The sequence below is a fragment of the Dipodomys merriami genome, unplaced genomic scaffold, assembly GCF_024711535.1.
Source record: "Dipodomys merriami isolate MVZ:Mamm:240054 unplaced genomic scaffold, mDipMer1.0.p SCAF_44, whole genome shotgun sequence".
NCBI lineage: Eukaryota > Metazoa > Chordata > Mammalia > Rodentia > Heteromyidae > Dipodomys > Dipodomys merriami.
The window spans coordinates 12449916-12472996 of NW_027206002.1; the positions used below are offsets into that span (position 1 = coordinate 12449916).

The 23081-nt window shown below is 59.8% G+C and overlaps 1 protein-coding gene across 1 annotated transcript in view; it reads right to left on the reverse strand.

Annotated features, from left to right (window-relative positions):
- Slit3 (slit guidance ligand 3) overlaps positions 1 to 23081 on the reverse strand; it is a 245361-nt gene that overhangs the window by 219526 nt on the left and 2754 nt on the right. The gene's annotated exons all lie outside the window — the stretch shown is intronic.

A 23081-nucleotide genomic window follows, 5' to 3' on the forward strand; every position in this document is an offset into this window, starting at 1 on the left:
ACTTCAGCCCCGCGCTCCCCGACACAAGAACGACCCGGCGATCCAGCATCCTTGTGCAGGTGGCTTGTCACCCCAGGAAACGCGGCCACAACATCACATGATCTTAGGGCTCATAACCCAAACACGGGGTGTACGACTGCCCAGAGGCATCTCCGGTGGTGACGGCCACCCGAAGCCCACCGAGCTCCAGCTGGGTTCGGCCCGCGAGGTGCAAGCAGGAAACCATTCTCCAAGGAATGAGAACTGACATGGAAATAAAAATCCAGCGCGCGAGTCCTCGGGTAACCTCGCCCGATTCCACCTCCCGCCCTCAAAACTGCATCCACGCAGCTCCTCGGGGAGCCGGAGCTGGCTCTGCCCTCATGAGATTCCACAGGGCCGCGGGCACACGGGGAGGGGGGGAGGCAGGGCTTCCAGGGCAGGGGCACCTGTGCCCGCTCCCCACATCACAAGCCCCCCCCCCCCCGCAACTGCAGGGCTGATAACGCAAGTACAAATGTGAATATCAGAAGCCGGCCTGAATCCCGGCAGCTGGTGCCGGCGATGGATGGCCACAGGGGTAGTTCCAATGAATGTGTTGTGCCAAGGTGGGGTGCTGCGAAACACCACGGGGTTCCGGGGGGCCCCAGGCATACAGAGTTAGGAAGCCCGAGCTCCCCTTCCAGCCCACAGGTCAGGTACAGGAAGCACGCGCACCGACCTGGCCGTGGAGGCCCTCAGCCCTGGCACGGAGGCCCAGGACGACGGCTCTGAAGGTTGAAGACGCCCGGGCCGCTCTCTCAGGCTCGGCAGAGGAAAAGCCCATGGTGGTTAGGAACGTCCACGCCTCCCCACGGAGCTCAGGGCGCCCCGCATTCATGGCACCGCATGGCACCGGAACCGCCATAGCGCGGATCCACAGGCTGTCCACCGGACCAGGCTGCACACTCAGAGACTACACTTCCCAGCTTGCCCAGCACGCATCACGTGACCAGATCCCTTCAGACCTGGTGGCTACCACGCCCGGCGGAAGTGATGGCTGTCTGCAGGCCTGAGCCAGAAAACTTCCTGCCCCTCCCACCCCCAACCCGCACCCCCTTCCCACACACACACACATCTTGGGACTGGGATGAGAAGCGACCATGGAGGGGGCCTGACGCTGAGAGTCCCAGCCCCTGGATGGCCTTACATGTACATGTCACACACACACACACACACACACACACACACACACACACACACACACCCCTGCTTTCTAGGGGATTCCAGGAAGGTCGCCCAACTCCACCGAGAGCCCAGCACTCTCTGCCCTGGAGGCTGGGCTGAAAGATGCAGTCTGTATCAGAGCTTTCTTCCCACTCTTCCTGGTCTTGTCGGGAAGTGTGCTGAAAGGTGGGCTTTGCTCTCTCCCTTCAGCAGGTAAGAAGCGCTGGCTGTGTCCCCACTGACCTTGCTCAGAGCCGGGCCCAGGCTCCCGGGCCCAGGCTCCAGGTTCCAGGCTCCCGGGCCCAGGCTCCTGGCCTGTGGCCCTGTGCTGAGGGGGCAGAGGGGCGGGGGGGGGGGCTCTACTCCACTTGGTCACTTGCGGTGAGTCCTGTTATTACCATCTCCCTGTCTGGATGAGGCTGAAGCTCGGTTTTCTCCGCTGGTTAGAGGAGATTTTTGGTGTTATTTTACCCACAAAGCAAACTTGCCGTGAGATGGAATGTCAGTACATGGTAAGGCTGGGATTCATACCCAGAGAGACTGAACGCAGAGGCCAGTTTTTACCAGGACACCCAGCAGCGGCCCCAACACCCCTGGGGGCAGAGCGTTTCATACGGTGTCATCTGCTAAATGAAGGAGAGCCGAGAGCCCGAGGGGGGTACATAAACAAACAGAAGGTCACAGAAGATGATGCCACATCTCCCCTCCTCCCTCCCCGGGAAGACCCCAGCTCCCTCTGCAAACCTGGGAGGGGGTGCGTTCCCTCGGTACCCCGCTGGCGCCCACGGGCACCCACAACATCGGCAGTGCTGTCACTACCCGGCAGTCAATCATCTGTGCTCACTCCCATCCCCGTCACCGAACCACAAAACCAACACTCGAGTGGGAGCCGGCTCTGCGGCATTTGCACATCTGTTCAACACCTTGGGTGGAGGGGGAAGGAAGGGGAAGAATTCAGGACAACACTGGAAGACCATGAATCAAAAGGGACATTTCCTAGCACTCCCAATCGGACACCTCCTTCGTTCATTCAATCATTTGCAAATTCATTCAACAAACCCGTCTTGGCCACTAGGCATTTCAGAGTCTGTCATAAATGCTATGGTATAGTCCGGCAGGGATACAGCACGCAGAATTTTGTGAGGAAGCAGTGGCCATCCATGGCTTTTTAAAGCCTACTTGGGAAACTTTTCTTAAAAAGGGACACACGGTAAATAACGCGACTGGGTCAGCAAATTGAACTCTGCGTTGGGGCGTGAGGCGGCCATGGCTCAGCCTGAATGAGTGGGTGTGGCTGTGTAAAAATAGGCGGAAGAAGGCAGGAGACCTGGCCCTGGAGCTGTCAGTTAGAGACCCCTGCTCCTAGTGCGCCAGAGGGGTAAACAAATCCCGTCAGGGCAAGAGGAGAGGGCTGTGCGATGGCAGGGGTCGTGGGAGGGTTCCAGAGAAGGTGGCGCTCTAATTGAGACCTCAGGAGTAAGCCAGGCACAACCAGGGTGGCACAGGAATGTGTGACAGGCAGGAAAGGGATTCTGGGTAAAAGGGGCAGCATGGATAAAGGCCCAGAAGCACTGCCTTAGGGTAAAATGCAAGCAGACATCTTTCTTTTTTTGGCTGTTAAAGTGAAAGAAAAAAAAGCAGGTTCCTCCTCTTTCCTTTCCTTTCCCTTCCCTCCCTCCACCTTCCTTCCTTCTGTCCTTCCTTCCTTCCTTCCTTCCTTCCTTCCATCTTTCCTTCCTTCCATCTTCCCTCCCTCTCTTCCTCCCTCCCGTCGCTTTTCTCCTCCCTCCCGTCGCTTTTCTCCTCCCTCCTTTCTGTCTACCTTTATTCAACCGCCACTCTGGCCCTGGCATTCTGCGTGTGGCTAAGGAGAGAACGTTGAACGGGGGAAGCCGTTCTTGTTCCAGGGCTCCCGTCTCCTGGGTCGGGATGGTAGACAGGTCCCAGGGCAGCCCCTGAGCGCCTTCTCCCTCCTTCCCCTCTCCTTCAGTGTGGGACAGACCTGGTGTCACAGCGCAGCCGTGGGGAGACGGGTGGCCCTGAACTTGTGACCCGGCGGGGGCAAGAGCCAAGTTAGGGAGGCCGGGGCAAAGGTGAGAGCAGCCCCCGCCCAGGGCCCAGTGGACGGGAGGCGAGCCACAGCCCAAAGCCCCGGGCTGCAGGGAAAGGGTCTCCCTCCCCGGCCTCCACCAGCCCTGGGGTGCAGAGGCCAGGGAGGCTGCCAGAAGGAGAAGTGACACAGAGCCAGGTAGCAAGCGAAGACCAATAGGGAGCAACGCCCCAGCGAACACTGGAAGTACAGATTCCAGCCAGGGAAGCGTCCCAGGGTGAAGCCCAGGTGCCAGGCCCCGCCCTGGCCAGGAAGACATCTTGGAGAAGGACTGTGGATCTCAGAATAGAGGACCAGAAGCCAGTGGAGGGGGGGGGGGGGGGCAGAAGGATCCAGGTGGGTGAACAGAATGGAAAAAAGTGTTAAAAAAAAAAAAAAAAACACTCGTCCGGCTGACCTAAGACTCCCCACAGCCACAGGAAGCAGAAGTTCAGCCAGGTCTGGGGGCTCACGCCTGTAATCCCAGCTACTCATCCGGCTGAGATCTGAAGACCACCACACCTGAGACCGGCCCAGGCAACACAGTCACAAGGCTCCATCTAAACCCCCATGCTGGGTGTGAGTGTGGCAGTGGGACCTGGCATCCCAACCACGTGTGTGTGTGTGTGTGTGTGTGTGTGTGTGTGTGTGTGTGTGTGTGTGTGTAGGTGGGGGGCGCGATGCTGTGCTCAGGGCCACGGCGGCTCCAGCCTAGCCCTTGGGAAAACCAGTCACAAGAACTCATCTCCACCAAGGAAGCTAGACACAGTGGTGCACTCCTGTCAGCCCGGCTACTGCAGGCAACAAACAGCAGGCTGGGGGCGTGAGGAGGCCCAGCCAGAGCTGGGGGCCTGGCTCGGTGGTAGAGGGCCCCGCCCAGCACACACAAGACCCCGAGTTCCAGCGAAAGTACTGTCAAAATAAATAACAGAAAGACCGGAAGTTCCCATGCCACATCTGCTTGGCCGGGTCCTCCCTGGCCTGCCCAGCTCCGGCTTTCTATCCTGTTCCCAGCTCAAAGGACCTGGTGCTTTCATTCCTCCTCCCCGGTTGTTGAAAGCCAGCAGCAAGTATCCGAGGGCCTCTGAGCCACACCAGGCCCCAGGCCCCAGGCCCCAGGCCCCAGGCCCCAGGCCGCACCCTGCCCTCCCCTCCCGCGAGCGCGGGGCTCTTCCCTGCTTCCTCTCCCCAGACTCACGCACCAGGAGGCATCCGCCAGGGTGTTCTGCACTTCATTCAGACCCGTTGCATAACCGCATTCAAGTTTAAACACACACACGCGCTTTCGGGAAAGGAATGACTGAATCTGATTGAAAAGCTGGCTTCCTTCTCCCGCGGTTGGGCGCAAACAGCCTCCCTGGGCTGAAGTTGGGGCTTTGGCAGCGTTCTTGCATCTATAATTTTACACCTGCAAGAGGCCCATGGCCAGCCCTGTGCAGACAGACAGCTACCTGCAAGGGGGTAGTGGGGGGGGTCAGACCAGGGGTACCCCTCGAGGCCGCATGGGCCTATCTCTGCCTCTTGCCGGGGGCAGGGGGGCTCCCCGTGGGTTCAGTCGGCCTCAGGCTCTGGGTCACAGACAGCAAACCCACTGCCCCGAGCTGGTCCTGGCTGCAGCGGTGTTTAGTCTAGGTGTCTGCGATGCTCTTGTGTGAACACTCCCTGCAAATTCCAGAGCATTTCACACCCGAATCAGGAATCCGAGCCTGTCCCCATGCACGGGACAGCGGCTCCATGGTCCCCGGCTTGGGGGACAGGCTCCGGTGGGGACATGCTTAGTCCTGTGGGCTGTACAGGTGGGGTCCCCTCCGGACCTCGGTGCTGCGGGCAGCACCGCGAGCTGGAGCCGGGCGATGGGCTACGATGCTACCCGTGATGAAGTTCTAGAAAGATCCATGACGGAGCCACTGTCACAGTGCTGTCAGCTCGGGTCCATCAGCCCGCAGTACGGGGGACCCGGGCAGAGTCCTCCGGGAACTCCCCACTGCCCAAGGCTTCGTCCACCTCATGGCTCCGCCCTCTGCCATGGCCCCGCCCATCTCCTGGCTCCACCCACTGCCCAGGGCTCCGCCTACCACATGGCTCTGCCCATCTCCTGGCTCCACCCACCACATGGCTCTCCCATGGCTCCGCCCATCTCCTGGCTCCACCCACTGCCCAGGGCTCAGCAGAGCTGAGTGGGAGCAGCAGGGTGGCCACAGGGTCCTCCCACCTCAGGACCCGGCTTTGCACACGGCACCTTCCCCTACGTTGAAGGAGAGAAAATTAAGATGTTCTAGCCTCTAGGACTTGCAGTCTTGACCTTCGGTATCAGGGTGTGTGTGTGTGCACGTGCACGTCCACGTGCCCACGGTCCTGGGATGGCACTCCGGTCTCACCACTGGAGTCAGATGCCCCACCCCTCCTCATCTGTTATTTTTTCAGGGAGGATCCTACATGTCCTGCCCCGGCTGGACCAGACCCCGACCCCGCCGATTCACACCTCCCGCTGGCTTCGAACTGCCGCTGCCCAATCAAGGAGCAGGGACCGCAGGTGAGAGCCACACACGGTGCCCGGAGGAGCACACGTTATCTTAAATGAGACTTCAAGAGAGCCCGTAACCGTTGCCAACAGAGAACACACACAGCAGCCTGCGACCCCTGCTCTTGGCGCCTTTCTGCTGACGGCCAGATCTCTACGCAGGGGCCAATGCACGGTGTCTACCATGCGGCGAGCACTGTGCGCAGAGTCCAGGCTGTATCCCGAGGCTGAGGAGGCAATGCTGTCCTCCTACACACGAACCAGCCGCGGTGCAGGCCCACTGGGGCACCGGTGTGCACGGTCACAACCCGACAGGTCCCCAGGGAGTCTTCAGGGCCACAGGCAGTGCTACAAACTTAACCAGAAACAACAACGAAGACGCATGGCGACCAGCAGCTTCACACAAGGAACCCATACAGCGTTTTACCTACGTTAAAAGAACTCCAAGTTCTTCCTCCTGGCACCACATTGTGTGTGTGTCTGAATCCCCAGGGCTCAGCGCGAAGCCGGCAAACAAATACCTGGGGAGTGACGGGATGGTCTGAACTTTTTTTTTTTTTTTTTTTTTTTTTTGTCGGTCGTGGGGCTTGAACTCTGGGCCTGGGCGCTGTCCCTCAGCTCTTCAGCTCAAGGCGAGCGCTCTACCACTTGAGCTACAGCGCCACTTCCGGTTTTCTGGTGGTTTATTGGAGATAGGAGTCTCATGGTCTCTCCTACCCGGGGTTGGCTTTGAACCGCGATCCTCAGATCTCAGCCTCCTGAGTAGCTAGGATTACAGGCGTGAGCCACCAGCGCCCGGCTTGGTCTGAACTTTTGCTCTGTCTCAACCGGTTTTCATCTGGTTTTGCTTCGAGCTTCCTCCCAGCTCCACCTCCCAAGTAGACTGGGATTACAGGTGTGAATGCCGGCCCCGGCTTAGTGACCGTGTCGATTCGTTTCCTTTGCCCTGCGTTCAACACAACTTTGGATCAAGAGCTGGTGTCAGGATTTTATGATGCCAGTAAATCTGGGCCATGGAATCCGAGCGCCCCTGTCATTTATCAGCTGAACTCGAATGCTTTTGTTGAGTCAGAGGAAGCGGCTAATAACTCCAGCAGGAGAGACAGACGGCCATCGGGGCTCTCCCAGGAGGGTCACGACCAAGGGTCAGCCTAGCACAACAGCAAAGCCACTAGTGACAGAAACAGAGGGCCACTCCCAGGGGGCTCTGCCCGCATAACTTGTGGGCCGGGCCTTCCCACCACCACCTATCACCTATGGGCTTGGATTCCAGACCGCTCCTCCGTGCACCCCTGCTTGTGGAACACGGCAGCCCCGTCTCCGAGCGTGCCAAACCTCCACGGCCACCGGCAGAGGGCACGCACCGTGAGCGTGAAACGGAGGAGGCGCAGTGATCTCTTTAAGAAAGCAGGAAGGAAGCGGCAGAGGAATGCCACGATCACTGCGAGGATATAAACACGGAGCGCTCTGGAACTGGCTACGCGCTCTGTGTAAACACTAATAAAGTGAGTTCAGGCCGAGCTGTGACTTTAAAGGAAATTCTCCCCCATAAACATGTCCTGCCGTACCCTAGTAACTCCTTAATTTGATGCACATTTGGGAAGGATGATGCGGGGTAATCACAGAATAACGCCAAGGCCTGTGGGAAGGGAGGAGGGGTGGTGGAGGCTGGGGAGGAAGGCAGGGAGGTGGAGGCTGGGGAGGGGCGGTCCAGGATGCAGTTTGGACCTGACCGTCCAGGGCAGGTGAGCTGACTCCCCTTACACACAGAGGAAACTCGACAGGACACACGGCTGGCATCCGTTGGCTCCATGGGAGAGAGCCCCGGCTGGTCCGTGGCCGGTCCGTGGCCTGCCCTTGCTGTTGTCCACCAAAATGGCTTCAGCCTGCACATGGCTCTCGGTTGCCTGAGTGGAGCGTCTCCTGTTTTACATGCACCATGAGCTCCTCAGAGCAGAGAACACCTTCCACGGACCCCGGCGTCACCCGGGGAATGACACGGCCTGTGGGGAGACGGAGAGGCGCACCCGGAGACGCGCCGTGAGCCCCGAGTCCCGCAAATCGGCCCCGCGTGCGGGGAGGGGAACGCCTCATTCTCCTTCGCAGGCGTGGAGCACACCTGAGGCCGTCTGATGACGCGATGTAGGACAAAGGACACGGTAGGGAGGTGGGCGGGCGGTGAGCCTGGGCGCGGTGACACCAAGGGCTGGTTTCTGCTGTCCTGTACGGATCGGTGCACCCCAGAGTCCCCAAGGGGGCCGGTTCTGGCCGCCACGTGGTAAGCAAGGTCCCCGGAGGGAGGTCCGGTAGCTGCCCCAGGGCCGCGTCTTCCCCCTGCTCCTGCTTCTGAGCTTGTTTCCATTCACAGCGGAGAGGGCAGGGCTTGACCGGAGCCCCCTTCCAGGTCTCCAGAGCTGGTAGAGGGCAAGCATGTTCAAGACCCAGAACCGGGCGGGTGCAGTCCATCCCTTCCCCCTGACGCCGCCAGAGACTCCTGTCCATCCACGCGCACGCGGTGGCCCTGCCGACCTCTGTCCAGGTCCACGGGCCAGGCCCCGCCTCGGTTCTCCATGTTCCCCAGTCCAGGTCATCTGCCCCCAGCCCCAGACACACGGCCCAGGCCGGCCAGTCCCCACGGCAGAGCCCTCAGGCAGTCTGGCTCCGCCATCTGGCACTGGTAGAATGCCAGGGACAGGAAGAGGCCGTACTGGGTCCAGCCTGCCCTCGCCGTGCAGAGCCGAGCCTTCCTGTGATGACCTGAAAACGTTCCTCACGGATCCTGGGAGAACGCGAGGTGGCTCTTGGCGCCCCTGCGGCCCGGGAGGGGGGCATTCCATCCATCCTGGGGGGAATCTGTTTCCCATTACCACGTATCGCGCGCTCCTCCAGGTCTCCTGGTGAAGAAGAGATCGCTACACTCTACGAAGAAGAAAAATATCTCTGTGCTCTCCTGCAAGCGCCTGCAATGACACGTGTGTGTGTGTGTGTGTGTGTGTGTGTGTGTCCTGCCATTTCTGAGACGGTGGCCCAGCTCCCACCCTTGACTCGAAGGGGGGAACTTTGATTTACCCTGCGTTCTTTATTCTGTGGGGAGATCCCACCGGCAGCATGCGGGCTCGGCCTCACACGCCGTGAGTCACCCACCGGTGCTCATGACCTGGCCCAGGGCTGGACATGTGAACTATACAGTGCGTATGTGGGCCTCCAGGTCTGGGCCGGGGCTCCCGCAGGCCGGCTGGGACCCACCACCTCCGTTCCTCCAGATGGAGAGCGCCCTGCACTTTCAAACGCTTGGGGTGGGGGAGCAGAATCTGAAGAACAGTACTTCTGGTGCACAGAAACTACCTGAGGTTTATACCCCAATGTCCACAAAGAGAGTTTCCTGAGGACACGGCCCCAGTGGGATGGGGCTAGCCTGGGACACAGCTCTCCTCCATTCTTACTGGGGAGGGGGCTAGCCTGGAACCAGCTCTCCTCGGGCTGGGTGGGCCATTAAGCGGATCTGGGGGTATCAAGGGTCAGAACAACCCTTGGTATGTGCACACACCTCTCCCTCTGCTCTTGGTGTTGCACAGAACACGGCGGTACCCAGGAGGCGCTCAGTCCCGTGGCCGAGGACACCCCCAGGATGCCCACAGAGCTCTGAAGAAAGCAGAGCAGAAGGGGTGATGGGAAACAGGCCCCTGCCCAGACCCAGCTCCCAGCAGGCCCTGGTCCCAGCTCAGCCGCCCCGAGTCGGCCCCGGCCCGGCCCAGCCATGACAGCTGGCTCCCGGTTCCTCAAATGCCAGCCTGCCGCTCTTTCAGGCCCAAATGAAAGGCTCTGCCGCTGCGGGCGGTGGGGTCATCCAGGCCTGGCAGGTTGTCCCAGGACGGAGGCGGGAGCTCCGGGGAACAGCGTCGCCCCGTGGCGGGAACCCACAGGGCTGGAGGAGCACTGAGGACATCCGCACGCCAGGAGCCGCGGGGCCCGGACGCCCCCCAGACGCCGTGCCCCAGCCCTCCCCGAGCCCAGTTGTGTCCCTGAACTCGGACTCCAGGCCCCATGAGGACGGACGGATGGATGGTCTTCCCCTTGGCACATGAAGAAGGCTCCCATCTCAGCCCTCCCTGTCTGCCTGGGGCCTGGGGTGCTGGAATGTGGCCGGGGAGTCACCCTCCCCCAGCACCCTCTCTGGGAGACTCCATCCCCGCAGGTAAGCCCTGCCTGGCCTCCGAGAAAACCGAGAGCAGCTGGCACTTGTGAAACCCCGGGGCCCCGGGCCAAGTGCGTGGCCCCCCTTCCTTCTTGTCATGCTCAATTACAGCAGGATTGTGCTGAGTCAGCACCCGCGGGGGTCGGGGGGAGGGAGGGGGAGGAGGGGGGCTGCCGTGACCTCTCCCACCCGTGGGCTCACCCAGCTGGGCCTGTTTCCACCGAGAAACCCCAGAAGCCACCTGAAACTGTGGCAGATGGTGCCCAGTGGTTGGCGGGTACCTCGGGGCCCCGGAGGCCCCGCCAGCCCTCCCTCCCCCCGCCAGCCCCCCTCCACACCTGAGACACAGCCCTCTCGCCCTGGACGGCAGCCAGCAGCCGCCCGGTAGGAAGGAGGTGAGGAGTTTCTGCCCAAGGGCTGGCTTCCAGGCCCTGCGCCTGGAAGATGCCGGAGATGCTCAAGAGGAATTCATAGCTCCCCGAATCCCTGCACACATGTGTGTGCACGCATCACTATGAACATCCACACACACGTGCACACACACACACACACACACGTGCAGCCTCCATAAATGCCCAGCAGAAAACCCGCAGCCCCAGGCTCTACATCCATGATTCCCCTCGGCGCGGTTCTCGCGTCACGGGGCGCTGTGGAAACCTGGCCGTCCGGGCCGCATCCCAGACCAGTCCACCGAGGCCCCCGGGCACCAGAGCTGGCCCGAGCGTGATTTCAGCACACAGCCAGGGCTGAGCTCCGAGGCTGGACCCAGGCTGAAGAGCACAGGCACGCTGACCCCCACGCCGCGGGCCGCAGAGATGCGCGTGTGCTCAGTGTTCAAGCACTGCGTGAGCACCGACTGGATACCGGGACCCTCGGAGAAAATTCCAGACTGCCTCCGGAGCCAGACCCACCCTGAGATTTCACCCGGCTGTGATGCTGATCCCGCTCGGAACCCGTGTGAGAGGCCTTGCACACGGCACTACGGGGCTTCCTGACCCCGCCCCCCAGTGTAGACCCTACACGGAAAATCCCAACCGCTGCATGCAGAGAGGTAAGATGCAGCGTGCCACAATTCGAGATGGCAGACACGCTCCCAGAGACCAGTGGGTGCCAGGTAATTCTAGGGCAACAGCCAAGACAGAATCCCCCCACCCCCGAAACGGCACTGGCGGACAAGGGAACTCTCTAGAAATGCACACTGGCCTCATCCACCAGTGGAGCCCCCCGCCCCCAGCTCCGGTGGGCCTGTCAGTCTACACTTCCACAGGGCCTCGGAGCGACCGGTGCCTGGTCCAACCGAGAGCCTCCAGCCCAGATGACTGGCGATCCATCGCTGGGGACCAGGGAAGACCGGCATCACCTTGGGGAGTCTGGAAATGTCAGCGGCATCCTCGTCTTCCTGAAGGCAGCTTCTTTACCCTCTTTCTGCTTCTGCCTGGTCAGCGGGCAGGCAGGGGGCGGTGGCCGCAGGTCTGGAGATCTCCCACACCCAGCACACGGGACGGGGCAGCGCACGCTGGCTCCCGCGTCTCCTGTCCACATGTGATGGGAAAGGCGGATGTCTGTCGGCAGCTCAGACTAGCCATGGCCAGGCCAGGGACATGGGATTGGGCAAGCTCAGAACAGCAATGCCATAGGGTCCCAGAGAGAACTCTGGATGATGAAGACAGGGGAGGTGGGGCAGTCCCAACCTGTCCACCCACCGCATTGTCTGGGATTCGAACTGCGCTGGGGGTCGATGGACCGCTGGGCCCCATCTTCCTTCAGCAAGACGCCCGTGCTCCAGGGCCAACTTCACCCCGCGCTCCGTCTCTGCCAGTTGGAAGGGCCCCCGGGATGTCCTCGGGGCTGGAGCCATGGGGACCTGGCCTGGCTGGATTTGTGTTTTTTTTTTTTTTTTCCTGGGGGTTTTTAGAACAATTATTAATAATCGCTCTCTTCCCAGGCTCACAGTTACCTCCGGCTGACCCCACCTGCCAAAGATATTCCTGCATTTTCATTTTTACCATCTCTGTGTTCCCCGGTTACCATGGCAGTGGAACGCACCCTCCCCAGCCTCCACAAGTCTCCCGCCACAAATAGAATTATTGTGTTCCCAGTTTGGCTCAGCCGGGAAAAGAGAAGGTGGGGGGGGGAGAGAGAGAAATATGCATGTACTATGCCCAAGCCCCATGCTGGGAGAACCAGGGTGCCAGGTGATGATAAGAACAGGGTTTCCACAGAACTTCTCTCCTCTCTAACTCTGGCTATTCGATTCTCTGGCGATGAGGTTTGCTTTAGGAAAGTATGGTGAGTATATGGGATATAGTTTGCCTCCCGCAGGCGTGTGGTGTTCACCTTCGGCCTCTGCGTTTTCCCTCCGGGCAATGTTGGCGAAGTGTACTCAAGCACATGGTAGCGGGTCCCAGGGCTCCCTTCCTTTTGAAGGCTGAGTCGTATTCCGCTGCACACACACGCTGGTCCGTGGACGGATGCGTGTGTGGGTCATGGCCAGCGCTCACTCGCGTGTGTCAGTGATGGCTGCTCCACAATCACTCTTGCGCCCCCCACTTTACATAATCATCGCTTGAGGGAGTCCCCACGTTCAATTCTTGGTCCGAGGGCAGCGGTGTTTACAACTGATCGATCAAGTCTTAGGCGTGGAGTTACTGGGTCACGTGGGAATGCTAGCTTCGTGAGGAATGACCACGTTACCTTCCCACCAGCACCGTATGCACATTTCAGCTCTCCCGTGTCCCCTCCTCCAGCGAGCAGCTGAGGTCACAGATACGGGGGTGGGAAGAGACCTCTGACCGGGGACCCCCGGCCCCACATGAGCGCTCTCACACTGGGGAACCGCTCAGGGGTGGGAGGGAGAGCAATGCACTGCACCTCCACTGGGATCTCCTCCTGTTCTTGTGAGCAGGAAAATGGAACAATCCTTCCCAGGGCACGGCGAGGTGACCGGCACGATGGGTAAGCACTGTTGCTATCACACACACACACACACAGACACACACAGACACACACAGACACACACACACACACACACGCACACACGGAGCTCCGACATTAACATGCACACTCTCAGGACCCCAGGATCTCAGCCATGGTGGGTCAATGTCCTGCAGGCCGCCCTGTCCATCCACAGCCCAGCTGGGCTTGGATAAGGAGCTCTGCCTGCTCCTGGGGCGCTGGGGGGGGGTAAGGGGGGCAGGCACAGCCACCGCCACCATGCATTCCAGCACAGCAGAGACCCCCCCCTCCTGGGGTCAGAGCCCCACAGGTGGGGCTGGAGTTGGGTAGCGTTTCCAAAACAAAGGTAGGCAGTGAGGCCAGAAATCCAGGGGGCAGAGTGAGGGTCCAGGCAGGAGGAGCCGCCCCTCCCCACCCCACCCCACCCCCAGGAGATGCAGGGGTGGATTTCACCTCCGTCTCCACCACACAGGCGGCTCTGGGGCAGCTCAGCGAAGACACCCACATCTCATGGAACGAAACCCAGCACCTGGGCCCGAGGCCGTGCCTGTGCCTGACAGGAACGTTTACTGCACACAGAGACCCTGAAGCCAAAACCCAGCTAGAGGCAGCGCCAGCCAGACTGCAGGTGTGGCCTCACAACACCATGGGGTCGTGTTGATTGGGCACCCAGCCCCTGGAGCCTTCCCCGACCCTGCCTGAGCAGCCCCTGCCCCAGGCAGCAGCCCAGAGGAACGGGAGAGCTGGTGTGAACGCCTATCATCCCAGCTCCTCAGCAGGCTGAGATCTGAGGATCACAGTTCAAAGCCAGCCCAGGCAGGAAAGTCCATGAGACTCTCATGTCCAAGGAACCAGCAGGTCACCAGAAGTGGAGCTGTGGCTCAAGTGGCACAGCACTCACCTGGCGCAAAAATGCTCAGCATCCAGGCCCGGTCCTTGGGGTGCGCATCCCCGGCCGTGTGCCCAGGAGCATTCTGGGTGCCGGGTGGTGATTTCTTCCTCGTTTCTATTTCTTTCCAGAGCCCTCAGCACATTTCCCGGTTGGTCACTTCTCCTCAGCTCCCTCTGGTGAACACGTGTTCCCACAGGGAACAGTGCTCACCCCGCCGGGCCACCGCTGTGCGCAGCGGGGTGCACGGGCAGCCCCCTCGGACACAGCGGAAGACGCGCAGATCCGGAAGAGCACGGCGTGGGAAGATGTCCACCCCACCCGGTCACGCTCCCGGTGCGGAGAATGGGTTCTACGAGAAAACCCGCAGACAGAGCACCTCAGGACGCAGGGACTCAGACAGAGGCTCAGGACGCAGAGGCCCGGACAGAGCGTCTCAGGATGCTGGAAGTCTCTTCCAGCAGGGACCCAGGCAGCCAGAGGAGCCTGCAGGTGAGGCAGGGAGGCTCAGCCTCCGCTCCCCGCTTTGCCGCGGACTCACACCCTAACTTTGGCAGGAGCTGTCCTTGGGTTGTGCCTCGGTTTCCCCATCTTTAAAACAAGAACAGGAACAGATACCGCCGGTATGGAGGCCAGGGAGGCACCACCAATGCAAGTTTGGGGGAGCCATAGACATGACAGGTGTGTGCAAAGTTGGGCTGAAGGAAGAGAACACAGCATGGCCCCAGGGCAGGCTGGGAGTCGGCCCATCTCGGAGCGGGAGCTCTGTGCAGAGTGCAGGGGTGCGGTGAAGAGAGCCACGTGGTTACCGCCACGGAGCCAGGCTGACCGCCTCTCCCCGGCCTGCCAGCCTTTCAAAACGACGCTGGAAACACACCAACCAATGTTGACAAAGAAATGAACGTCGTTACGGTAAAGCTGACGGTGTGAGCCAATCCCAGGAGATCCGAGTGGGCACAGCCTGTTGGAGGCCTGGACGTGGCCGGAGACCACGGGTTTCTAAGGGAGCCACGGAAGGGGCCACGGTAGCCGTGCCATGCTCTGAGTGCTCCGTGCACGTGCCCCACTTTCCATAGACAGAATTGGTGCCCTGGTGCTGCCCGGGTGCATTACTGCACTACAAACACGCAGGGACGCAGGCTGGGCAGCCATCTGGCCCGTGCACCTGCGTGCGAGTGTCCCGGCCCTGCCAACACTGGCCACGGCACGGTCACGAGCTTGCTGACCGAGGAACACAAATGTACTTCCCTGAGGTCGAGCTACGCCGAGTTTGCCATCACCTGGCCCTGCAAAGCCGGGTTACTACTGCCATCTACCTGGAGGGTTCCGGGGTGTCATTCCTAGAAATGTAATGAACAGGAGAGCCCCCCACAATGGCACCCCAAAATCTAGCTCCGGATGTCACCAGCTCTGAGGCACTGAACCGCAAGGCCAGACACGTCACGGCCGTCCTCTCTACAGGAAGGACTTCGTGGGGACAGAGCGCCGGGTGGGGGTACAGGGGGCACTGGGGGGGCAGGGGCCCCACAGCAGAGAGGCCATTGGACGCTGCTGTCACCATGGCGATTATAAATCAATGGTGCTGTCCATGAAGGCAGTGACCCCACAGTCTGTGGACCTCGCCCTGGTCATTTTGTGGAGGGGAAACGCATCGCACTTGTGTACATTCTATAATCTGGCTCTGTTTACGACGTGGCCTTCACCCCAGAAGGAGAGGCGGGCGAGGGCAGCGCGAACCCCAGCCCCCGCATCTCTGTGACCGCTCCAACCCAGGACGCCCGGAGGTAGAAGGGGGATCGGAGAACAGAGGGCGGACGCCGCTCCGCACGCCGGACACCAACCCCCACGCCAGGCCACGTCCTCCCTCCCCGGGCCTTATTCATTCTCTAGACTTTAAAACGAAGTCCACTTCCCCAAACGCAGCTGCAACCCAGGAACATCTGGGAGCTTTCATAAAACCCCAACATCCAGAGAGCACCCCGAAATCACTCAAGAAGCAACACTGGGACAGGACTTCAGGCTTCAGAAACTTTCCATCCCCCCGGGTGATTTCAACGGCGGACGGGGTTGGGAACTAGGGGCTGGGGACTCACTGCTGTCATTTTCCACTAGGGTTGAATTCCTTGGGGGACAGTGCACCCCACGGGTAAACATAACCTGGGGTGGCGGCCGAGTCCGCCTTTCCCGGAAGCCTAGCACGAGGCCCCCCACTCTGCTGAGTTCTCCCCACAGACTGTGACTTGCCCCTGGCGCCCTCACTTAAAGTTTGCCACATAAGAAGCAGGAAAATAATGCTTGGGAAAAAAAAAACCAGGCCTGAATGGAACCAGACACCACAGGGAGGAAGTGAATACGCTCCTGCAGGCCTCAGGATCCAGGTACAGGGATGTCTCTGCGGGAGGAAGGCCCAGTTGGAAGGAGCTCAGGACGGCGTGGGGTGAGCAAGGGCCCCTGGCACAGCTTAAACTCAGTCGTGAGTGTGCTGAAGTCGAGCACTTTCGTAGGGGTCCCGCGCTTCTCTCCTACAGCCTGCCTCCTGGCTGTGGGCCTTTCCTCCAGCTCCACCCAGCATCTGAGGCCTCCAACCATGAGCTCCTCACGCATTGTCAACATCAAACCACGTGTTGGTTCATGGACGGATCGACAGAGGGGAGGACGGAGCAGGTGCAGCTAGCCACCGCAGGTAACATGCATGGAGTCCTTCCTGATCATGACGGGCTGGAGACTCAGAGAGAGGCAGGGCCTAGAGTCATCCCGAGGGAGCGCTGGGAGGGAAGCGGCATCTGCACCCCACCACAAGGCCACGGGCTCCGCAGAGCACCCCTGCCCACTTTCCTGCCATTATTTTCTTATTTATTTTTTGATGAGAAGACAAGTAACCTGCTGACAGGCACACTGTGAATTCAGGCTTTTGCAGACAGCTGCCGCTGGATCCCAGAGGAAGGTCCTTCCCTCCCTCAGACCTGGGGCCTATGCAAGTCAATCTCATTTGTAACGGTGTGTGGGTGCCATCTTCACTGTACTAATGCAGGGCTCCTGTCCCTGAGAAACTTCACCCAGCGGAGAGAGGAGAGTCTGGGACAGAAGGCTGCAGTAGGAAGATGCCTTCCCTGGAGGGGAGGCCCTACTCTTAAATCTGGACTAGCGTTGAAGCCTGGTTTAAGGGAATCCACACAATTGCTCCGGAGCCGCCATTTTGACAGGAACCTCAAGCATCTGCCGGGGTTCTGGGGTAGACACCAGTCAGAGCTCCTGGCTGAGCACAGCCTCCGGCCATCCCCACCAAGGGGTCAGTGTCACCTCAACCAGCCACACTCCTGGGCCACAGCCTCTGCCCTGACCCACAGAACCACAGAGCACAATGAAATTGCTGGCAGCTCTATACTCCTAAAGGTGGTTTCTTAGACACAGTGGAGGCTTTCTGAATGGCATGTAGTGCCAGCCCTTGTCCTCTGGGCCGGACACCGGTTCCCCCATGGGATCCAAGGACCCAGGGGAGCTAACACACAAGGATCAAAAGCCTGCAATGACTCAGAAACACAGAACACTCTAGGTTCAATGTCTATTAAACCACAGCCTAGGGAGGCAGGGAACAAAGGGCTTGCATAAAACCTACAAAACCCAGAGCCATCAGTGTTAACAAACACAAATTGCTCTTTCTGACACAAAACAACCTTTTTCTTCCTCAATGTCAGGAGGCTGACTGGGGAGCTGGGCTGATTATCTGAGCCTTAATCAGGACCCATTGCCTCATCCCCCTCCCCCCCGCCCCAAAACAGCTGTCCTGGCTCATGTCTCACCTCCAAAGCATCCCCTGGGTCAGCGCAGTGCTGGTTGAGGTCTAAATCCCAGATTCCCGAGCCCAGAAGCAAAGATATGATGACTGAAGTCTTCCTTGGACATCTTCCAGTCTCTTCCCTTTTAAAGACGAGGAAACTTAGAGGCCGGGAGAGGTCAAGTGACCTACCCAAGGTCACACAGTCCAGCAGAGGCACAGCTAGGCCTCCAAATTCCCAGGCATGCCTTCTTGCCTCTCCATCATGCTGCAGTTGCTAAAAATTCCCCCGAGCCGCCTCCCTCCACGGTCTCGACAGCACCGATTCCCACACAGCCACACACTCACACTTGGCAGGAGGTGCGATCAGGCCCTCTCTGCTTGTGAACCGCTGTTGTGCAAGGGGGGGGTCTCTTTGTTCGTTAACAGCACACAAAGAAACCCATGGCTAGGTCTCCTTGGGGAGGGGAGGGGAAGGGAGCTTCCCGGCTATAAACCTCCACAGGAGTGAGTACGCCACTCCAGCCCAGAACCCAGAGCGGCAACCAACCACGGGGCCTCTGCTGCTGTAGGAATGCACAGGGGCCTCCACCAGGAAGCCACCGACGCTACATCTGGTGGTGTAAGGCTGGTGGCAGGAAGCCCAGAAGAACTTCCCGGAAGCAAATGGCTCCCAGTCTGGTTCCCGACTTCTACCATCATGGTTCCCACCACTCTTTCTCCAGCGCTGGACAGGCCACGGCGTTCCTGCCAGCAGCTCCGCAAATTCTCCATCTGTGCCTCCCATTGTGAGCCATGTATCCAGGGGCCTCATCTACGACCCTGGCTTCTCAGACTGCACAGTGATCTCAGCCTGAATACAGGCATGAAGAGGGGACACACACACACACACACACACACACACACACACACACACACACACACCCCTGCACACCTGCAGATCACAGTGCCAGTGTCTCCCCCAACCCCACTGCCTCTCTGAGACACTCAGCATCAGAATGGGTTGGGACCAGCGGGGAGAGGTGGGCTGGATCCCAGGATGCCCCAGCGGTTAGGGAAGGAGAGGAGAGGAGGAGGAGCAGAGCCGACTTCTGCATCAGAACTTCAGAGCCTGCACAGCTAACAGCTGATGGCAAGGGACGTGCCAGCCTCCAGCAAGAGTGGAGGGAGAGGGCACGTTGCCCACAGCGATGGCAAGGCCCTGAGCCTTCCGTTCTGTTTGGGGGCTGGCCTCTAACGCATGATCCTCTTCTATCTCAGCCTCCTGAGTGCTGGGGATTGCAGGCCTGCACCATGATGCCCAGCTATATTCTTCCAGCTGCTGAGAATCACCTTCCCACAGGGTCACACCCTAGGGCAGAAGGCTAGAGTTCTAAGCAGCTCTCCAGACCCTCCCTGCTGGAGCCAAGTCTTCCCCTGGCCGGTCCAATTAGGCAAATCTGCCTGAAGAAGGGATTGCATTCCAAAACCCACTCCCTCATTTTGTCCCCAGGGAAACTTCGGTCCTGCTTAGTTAAACCTCAAAGAGAAGAAGGAAACGTCATCCAGTGGGTCCGGTCGCAGCCCGAGGTGGGGGGGGGACGCTGGCCTCCCAGAGGTGGCCCCATATCTCCCCACAGCCTCAGGTGGGGCTGCCCCACACGTCCCTGTTTATGAAATGCCTCTCACATAAGGCCAGGGCTCTACACAGTTAGGTCCCTAATAAAATGCAGAACTGGTGCTGCCTGCCAGCGGGCTGCGGAGACCAACGCCAATGCTTTCTCAGACACCATTGTTCTCCAATCAGTATTTTCCCCTGGAGTTTCTTAATTCCACTTTGTACCATTTTTTTTTTAACGACGTGTGAGTTTCTCTACGCATTTGTACAGGCGAAGAGGGCTGGTGGGGCTTGGTTCGTCAGTAGTTCCTGAAGGCTTGGCCTTCCAGGATCTTCTCCCTGCAGAACCCAGCAAGGGAGCCTTGGTCTTCACAGTCACGAGATGGAAGGGGGCAGCCCAGGCTGAGGTCCATTTGTTCCTCGCTGTTCTGGTGAGGAGAACATTTCGAGGGCCTGGTGCCTGGTGCGAGATTCTCACTACGTGGTTCTCGTTGGGGACTCCATCCTCCATGACCGGCACGGGGTCCCCGCGTCATCCGCCAGTGATAAATTACCACACCCTCCACGGTGCGCGCATGGATCAGGAACGCAGTCTGGTTGTTTCAGACAGGGGAAGTAGTGCCTGGAGCGTCAGGTGACGCAAAGCCTTGGTGAACCCACGACCCACACCCGAGGACGCAGGTGCGCGGGCGCTTGTGACAGACGTCCCGGCTCTACTGGGCCTGAGGCCTGGCAGAGAGCACCGTCAAGAGAGCAGTGGACAGCTGGCTGTGAGCTGAGCAGGGTGCCCTCGGGGTACCCGCTGACGGGAGGTCCTAGACACTTTAGGGGTTGGGGTGAGCTCACGGAGGTGCTAGCTCAGCAGGGCAAACTGGTCCCCAGGAGACTGGAGAATTCTCCAGAGAGAGAGAGGTTCTGAAAGTGAGGCGGGCATCTCCTGCTCTCTGGTCTCCTGTCCCACGCGGTGATCGACGCGCCACCACAGCAGAAGACACACAGCTCTAGTCCCAGCATTCGGGAGGCTGAGGCCGGAGGACCCAAGTTTGTGGCCAGCCTGGATGACATAGTGATCCCTTGTCTCCAACATCAACACCAGCAAGTGAGAGTTGTACAGACCTAACTCCAGAGACGACAGAGGAGCAGAGGAAAGGCTGCTGGGGGGAGTTCTGACGGAGCTGGGGTGGAAAGGGCCGGCCCAGAGCCACGCCTGTCCGGGACGTACTGAGGGTTCGGGTGCGGCAGCCGGGGTGCACTGTCTCCTCACAAAGACCGGAGCAGGCCTAACCTGAAGGTCTCCAGACCTCGAAACTTCTGAAGACTGACACAGTGCCGACAAGTGGAAAACCTTGTGCGGTGCACAAACAGTGTGCAAGGTGCACAGAAAACACAAGGCGGCAGGCTGGCGTGGAGGCTGCCAAGGCCTATCATTACGCCAGGCCAGAAAGAAATCCAAGTCAGAAACCTCTCAGATAAGGGTCACCCTTGCTCCGGCTCTCGGGTGCTCAGTACCGAGGACTTTACATCCCCACTCCCCCCCCTCTGCTCCGCCAACTCTTCCTGGGGTCACTGTGTCAACAAGGATGATCCATCCCAGCCTCCCGACCGAGCGGGCAGTGGTGGGAAGAGAGTCCCACTCTGCGTGACTCAGAGGTAGAGGACACCTTGGACGAGTTTCCTGTCTGAGCAGGGCTGATGGTCTAAGGCTGGGGCACAATGAACAGGGGGACGGCGCCGTGTGCCAAGCCCGGGGTGTGCATCCACACCCCCCCCCACCTCCCGGCTCAGAGGTGGTCGAGGAAGCTGCCTGGGTGATCCCCGGCCCCCTCCACCACTTCTGGCTTTTCAGCCGCTCTACAAAGGGTGAAGACCACCTTGCACGATGCGGGAGGCACACCAGTACAGACAGCTGTTTTCAGTAAAGGCGGGAAGGGGGCAGCCACAAAAGGAGGTTTGTAGGCAGAGATAGAAGGGACCAGAAAACTCTGCGCATGAAGAGGCATCCAGGGCTACAAGCTACTGCCGTTTCCACTGCCTGGGCTTAGCGCTGGGAAGGGGAGAGGCAGGGTGGAGGGGGGGAGAGGGGCAGAGGTCCAGGCAGGAGGGCACTGGGCACTCTGCGCTGAGTGCGGCTCACCAACCTCTGTAGGGCTCTGGGTTCGAGCAAAACCTACCATGGGTGCCAGGGGCCCTGGAGAGCCCAGGGACTGGGACAGACCTGCAAAAATGCCCGCTGATGCTGGGCCCCAGCGTCTCACGCCTGTCATCCCAGCTACTCAGGAGGCAGGAAAGTTTTTGAGACTCTGATCTCCAATCAATCACCAGGAAACTGAAGTGGCACTGTGGCTCGTGACAGACCGCTAGTCTTGAGTGAAAAGGAGCTCAGGAACAGTGCCCAGGCCCCGAGTTCACGCCTCCGGAATGGCAAGGAAAAAAAAAGTCATCCAGTTATTGGTGTGCAGAAAGTTCCGACGTGCCAGGAGCCGATAACCACCTCCTGATCACCATTTCCCCGGAGTCCCAGATAAGACCTGAACCATCCACACTGGGACCACGGGGGAGCACGAGCAATGGGCAAGGAACAGCACACAGGCCCTGGGCCGCTCTGGGCTTCCATGAGGACACCCGCGCACCACAGCTCTGAAGAGGGATTAGCAGACCTCCGTCCAGGACCGCGGCACAACGCGCCAGAGGCAGCGGAATCCAATCCCAAAGCCGTGGGTTTCCCGATCCCGTCAGCAAAAGAGAAATCCTGCCGTTCTGGAAGACGCAATCCAGGCAAAAGATCCCGCAGCTCGCCCGCCCCGCATTCTCACTTTGGGGGAAGAACTGGGGGGTGGTAATAGACCAGACAGAAGGCAAACGCCACACGATGCAGAAGCAACAGAGACCGGACGACTGGAAGCAAACCTTCACGACAATGAAGCACACCAAGCAGTCCAAGAAGTGCAGCTGTCGGGAACCACAGAGAGCAAGTGCACAGTCCTCACGGACGGAGGCCGTGGGCTTCCAGGGTTCTGGACCAGGAGCTCCTTGCACCGGCGGGTGCACACAGTAGGCGCTTCACGGGGTTGCCAAGCAACGGTGGCAGCCAGAGCACACAGTGGGTCGCCCAGGGGGCATTTTTGGTAATTCCAGGGAGGGGAAAATTTCAGTTGCTGACATCCAGATTCCACGTGGCGGCAGCGGCAGCATCTTACGGGACAGGGGACGCGTAGATAGCCCTTGGCCATCTGGCAGGATGCGAATCTGTAACTGTCCGTCTGTCCCACGTAAGGAATGAAGAGATGCTTGGACTGTCGAGGGTCTTGAGACACTGTGTCAGGAACTAGAGAGGAGGATTCTGATGGGAACTGCAGCTTCCACGCGGAAGGCCACGGCTTGACCGCTTCTACCGTGCACTCCCTGACCCACAGAGACCAGGGAATGCCTGGCCCCGGCCTCTGGGCCAGGCCTGGGGGGCTGGAGGACCAAAATGCAGAGGCTGGCCAGCCGCTGGGACTCTTGGAAAGTCTCCCACTTGACCCGGGACCTCTGTGGTCCAGGGAAGGAAAGCCCATGACACCGTGTCGGTTTTGATGGGAGCCAACCGCCGGCAAAGCCCCACCGCCATCTGGAGCCACGGGGAAAATTAAGTTACCACATTCTCACGTTTCAGCCTCTGGCCGGCTCTCCTTCACAAACAGGAAATGTTTATTTAAATACATCTTCTGGGGCCAGGGGAAAAACCAGAGATGTCCACCCTTGCCTCCCCCTCCCCCGACAGGGCTCAGGCCGTCACCTGGCCTGGCGGGGTCAAGGGCCAGACGGGAGGGGAGGGAGAAGACCTCCCTCTCACCTGAAGCTCTTCCCCAGCGACACTGCGCATGGACGGGGAT